Raw genomic sequence first — 5,838 nt, forward strand, 5'->3', positions numbered from 1 at the left:
GGTATCGACCCTTTTTACGGACGGGGCTTCGAAAGTAAAAGGGTCCGGGCTGGGCATAATTTTAAAGCCACCCACAGGTAACATTATTAGGCAATCTATTAAAACTACCAGGTTGACTAACAACGAGGCCGAGTATGAGGCCATGATTGCAGGTCTCGAGCTTGCTAAAAACTTGAGAGCAGAAGTCATCGAAGCCAAATATGACTCTTTGTTGGTGGTAAGTCAAGTAAACAAAACCTTCGAAGTTCGAGAGGATAGAATGCAACGGTATTTGGACATACTACATGTCACTTTGCACCATTTCAAACAATGGACTTTACAGCACGTTCCACGAGAGCAAAACATTGAGGCCGATGCACTTGCGAATTTGGGATCATCGGTCGAGGAAGGTGACTTGAGCTCGGGGACTGTCGTTAAACTCTTGAGATTCGTGATCGAAGAAGGCCATGCCGAGATAAATTCTACAAGCTTAACCTGGGATTGGAGAAATAGGTATATTGAATACTTAAAGAACGGAAAGCTCCCATCGGACCCTAAAGATTCAAGAGCCTTACGGACTAAAGCTGCTCGATTCACGCTGGCTTCAGATGGAACGTTATACCGAAGGACATTCGATGGACCATTGGCAGTATGCTTGGGTCCAGGAGATACCGATTACATCTTACGTGAGGTGCACGAGGATACTTGTGGGAATCACTCCAGTGCCGATCCATTAGTCCGAAAAATAATCAGGCCAGGATATTATTGGATCGATATGGGCAAAGATGCGAAGGAATTTGTTCGAAAATGTGACAAATGTCAAAGGTTTGCACCAATGATCCATCAACCCGGAGAGCAACTTCACTCGGTCCTATCCCTATGGACATTCATGAAATGGGGAATGGATATCATCGGCCCTCTGCTATCGACCCTAGGTAAAGCTAAATTTGTCTTATTTATGACTGACTATTTCTCTAAATAGGTTGAAGCAAAGGCGTTCGAGAAAATAAGAGAAAGAGAAGTTATAGACTTTATCTGGGATCATATCATATGCCCATTCGGGATACCCGCCAGAATAGTATGTGACAATGGGAAACAATTTGTGGGCAGCAAAGTGACAAAATTCTTCGAAGACCACAAAATAAGAAGAATATTGTCAACACCGTATCACCCTAGTAGGAACGGGCAGGCCAAATCAACAAACAAATCCATCATTCAGAACCTAAAGAAGAGGCTGAACGACACTAAAGGAAAGTGGAGAGAAATCCTACCCGAAGTCCTTTGGGCATATCGAACGACGTCAAAATCCAGTACGGGGGCGAACCCGTTCTCCTTAGTATATGGGTCCGAAGCATTGATACCAGTCAAAGTCAGCGAACCCAGTACCAGATTTCGATACACGACGAAAGAATCAAATAACGAGGCTATGAACCCTAGCCTCGAATTATCAGATGAAAGACGAAAAGCTGCTCTCGTCCAATTGGCCGCCGAAAAGCAACGAATCGAAAGATATTATAATCGAAGAACCAAGCTCTGCCATTACCAGCCCCGGGACTTAGTGCTAAGGAAAGTCACCATCAATACCCGAAATTCGAACGAAGGAAAACTCGGACCAAATTAGGAAGGACCATATCAGGTTCTCGAGAATGTGGGAAAGGGATCATACGGGCTCGGTATTATAAACAGCACACAAATATCAAGCAACTGGAATGTGTCACATCTAAAACGATACTACTGCTAAGGTACGACCCTCCCATATTCATTTACATTTCAAAAACTAACCACTGCAGAAGTTCGATCAGGAGCTAAGATGGATCCCTCAATACGAAGCCTTAAGTTCTGAAAGCACGCGTTGCACTCTTTTTCCCTTAGGCCGATTTTATCCCAAATGGGTTTTTCGGCAAAGTTTTTAATGAGGCAACCAAAGATTGTGCTGCGCTTATAATATTATTCGAGGCCTCGCTACAATCGACCTCGAATACTGAGGGCATTAGCCCTTGAATATATCAAATTTTGATGCAAGTTGTTTCGCAACAACGGGTTTCCAATAGGAAAAGTTGTAAGAGCCAAATGGTCAAAACGAACCATGCTCATGTAGTTTGCTAGAACCCAGACACGAAACATAAAAACATGTATAGTGACTTGCAAAGAAAGTTCTCCTCTTTGCCAACATCCTATATCCGAGAAAACTTCCTCTATTTGGAGATTTATTATGGAAACATAATTAAAGATAAACTCAACTACTAAGCCTACGGGCCACATTATTTCGAGTTCAAATCACTCACTGGACTACTAAGCCTACGAGCAACTTTTATTTCGAGTTTGAGCAAGCCCTCACTCGACCATTATGCCTACGGGCTACATTGCTTCGAGCTCGAATCATTCACTCAACTACTGAGCCTACGGGCTACTTTTATTTCGAGCTCGAGCAAGCACTCACTCAACCATTACGCCTACGGGCTACATTGCTTCGAGTTCGAATCATTCACTCGACTACTAAGTCTACGGGCTACTTTTATTTCGAGTTCAGGCAAGCACTCACTCGACCATTATGCCAACGGGCTATATTGCTTCGAGTTCGAATCATTCACTCGACTACTAAGCCTACGAGCTACTTTTATTTCGCGTTCAAGCAAGCACTCACTCGACCATTATGCCTACGGGCTACATTGCTTCGAGTTCGAATGATTCACTCGACTACTAAGCCTATAGGCTACTTTTTTTCGAGTTCGAGCAAACACTCAGTCGACCATTATGCCTACGGGCTACATTGCTTCGAGTTTGAATCATTAACTCGACTACTAAGTCTATGGGCTACTTCTATTTCGATTTCGAGCAAGCACTCACTCGACCATTATGCTTACGGGCTACTTTTATTCAAATTTAATAAGCACTCGCTCGATAATAGAGGCTACGAAGTCCAAAATTTTGATTAAGTTGTTTAAATCCTTGTGAAAACATTCATAAGGCATGGATAAAGTCTTCACAAAATAGAAGCAAGTCGGCAAAATTGTGTATATACAAAATTTACATAATTGATTACAACGTAAAAATTAAGGTCTAAGCTTCCTGGTCATCCTCAGGAACGGTCTCTTCTCTTTTGGGCTCCACCCCATTCTCAGATCCGCTCTTACTCCCATCATCATAATTATTGTCATCATCATCGTCATCGAAAACTAGGGCTTCAGCATCGGCTTCGAGTTCTTTGGCCCTTTTTATCTCTTCGGCAAGGTCGAAGCCTCGAGCATGGATCTCCTCGAGGGTCTCCCTCCGAGACCGACACTTAGAAAGTTCAGAAACCCAATAAGCTCGAGTGTCAACGGTATCCGCTGCCTCTCTTGCCTCTATTTGAGCAGCCTCGGCATCAGCCCGATACATGGCAATGGACTTGTCTGCCATGACTTTCGACGACTCAACCTCCGCCTTGGCCTCAGCAAGTCGTGTTTCAAGCTCCTCGATCCTTTTGGCCTGGGCAGAACCCTTTTGCTTGACGCTTCGAAGTTGAACTTCGGCCAATAATAATTTGTCCAAGATGGTTTCGTTTTTGCTGCAGCCAGGCGTTCGATAGTCTCCTTCCACCGGTTGCATTCGGCCTTAATTTTGTCGACTTCTTCCCGAAGCAACCCGATCTTTTCAAACTTTTGCTGCAGCTGAGACAATGAAGGGTTAGCCTCAATAGTTGGGTCAAACCTATACTCTAACAGAACAAGGCTCACCTGCTTATCTAGTTCGGCCTCTTCTTCTTGAGCCTTGGCCAAATCTGCTTGGAGGCCCATTATAACCTCATCTTTTTGGCCACAGAGAAGCCCCAGAGCATCTCTCTCCCCCCGAGACTTTCTGAAGCTCGACCTCACACTAGCTGAGGTCAACTGGAAACTTGCTAATGGCCTACACAGAAGAAAAAACACGAGTCAGGTTTAGAAAGAACGAAGAAACTAAGCTCAGTAAGGTCATTTCCCGAGAAATGAAATGTTGGGCCTCTTCTAGTAAAAGAGAAGCGTCACCGATATCAGAGGCATCATCGACTCCAGCAAAGCAATCTCGAAAAGGATCCCCTGCACCAGAGCCTCTGCCCATATCGAGGGTCTTCAATTCTCGAGCTTCTCTTAACGCCTCCTCAAAGAAGATCGGAAGAAAAGGAAAATGGCCCACTATTATGGTACCTATCATGTGTTGATGTACACGTGCTAGATATTAGAGGGCTAAATCGAGGCTGTGAGGAGAGATTGCAACAGGGGTACACAGGCCAGGAACATACCCGTGGGGAGGCGGCTCCACCGGCGCCTTATCGCCGAACAGCCATGATGAGGAAGCTTTCTCCTTCTGAGGTACAGTTTTCGAAGTTTTGGCCATTAATATAAGAGAAATAAAGGCAAAGGATGACGAAAGGTTAATGATGCCCAAACGCTGGTGTAGATGGCTCTACAAGCGGCGAAATAGAGAGAGAAAGAGTAAGAAAATTTGGAAGAGTGAAGATGTAAAAGTGTAAAAATGGTAAATGTTGAGTGGAGGGGTTATTTATAGGCTTGCATCGTGGCGGTTCAATATCAGCGGTGGCCGACCACCGTCTGACATGCATTAAATACCTTGAAATACTAAATCAATGGGACAGCTATAACATACATCATGATCGAGCCCAGTGAAAATGTCAGCTTATAACCTGATCGAACCATCGAAAATCATATCAATTCTCACCACATCCTTCCTGAGAAACAAGGGAACTATCTGTATACGATCGAAATAGATTTCGCCCTTCCTACGTTCGATCGAGTTTGAATGGTAAGCAACCGGAGTGGGATTTTGGGATGCGTTCTGAAGATAGTACAAACGAGCCTCGAGTTCCAAAGACTGATCGAGGAGTCGGCTCGATCCGCAAGGCATTGCTTCGAGGTCGGAAGTGCGCTACACCCACCCCGAAGGTCGAACTCAAGCCAAAACTGAGGGCTAGACCCGATAACGAGTTCGAGCTTGTATCGAGCTCGCAGACAAGAGTTGTTGTAACCGCACTAAGGGAGAGAATCTTGGCGGGAATAGAGAAAGAGATAATCCATCATGGATCCTCCACTATATGCTTTGTTTTATTATAAATAAAGTAGGATCCCTCTACTATAAAAAAAGGGAATCCTTTTAAGCATAGGGGCATCACACACACTGTAACAAAAGATCACTTCTCATATTAAAAGATATCTCCTTGTGCTTGTTTTACTTTATCTCATTCATTCATTCTTTTTTGTTCACTATTCTCATTCTCACAGTCAAGAATACACATATTTATATTTCTCTATATGATTAGTATCAAATTGTATCTTATATCCTTAGAACCATACACAAATTTAACGTTATCCAATTTTTCGGGTAAACAGTTCGATATAATGATCATGTTCACTTCTCATAGTTGTCTAACTTCTTTCTGACCTGGAAGTAGTTTAATGATTGGCTTTTGAAAGATACTGTACAGTGCTTGTTACAAGATAAACAAAATAGTTCGGTATAAATAGCTCTTGTCAAACTGTACTTGGCTATTTGTGCCACCAACCCTGGCATTTTCATGAATAAATCATTCTAACACGATACTTTACTTTTTAGTTTCATGAGTGTTAAAGAGGTTCATAACCCAAAGTATAGTGAAATGGTTGGGATTCCTTCGCCCCTATTCATAGGTCTCAAGTTCGACCTATGTAACTGAAGAATATTTTTATAGGGCAGGTTTTACCCCTGAAAAGGCTTATTTCGCGCGCCTCTGTATTAATGGGGCTAGTTGGGCTTCGGATTGCGAATAATTAAACTGAAAAAGAGTATATTAAATGATCAATTGGTAGGTACTTATCACAAAAATAAAGTGACTTAAAAAGTTCAAAT

Source organism: Nicotiana tabacum, chromosome 12 (genome assembly GCF_000715075.1).
Source record: "Nicotiana tabacum cultivar K326 chromosome 12, ASM71507v2, whole genome shotgun sequence".
NCBI lineage: Eukaryota > Viridiplantae > Streptophyta > Magnoliopsida > Solanales > Solanaceae > Nicotiana > Nicotiana tabacum.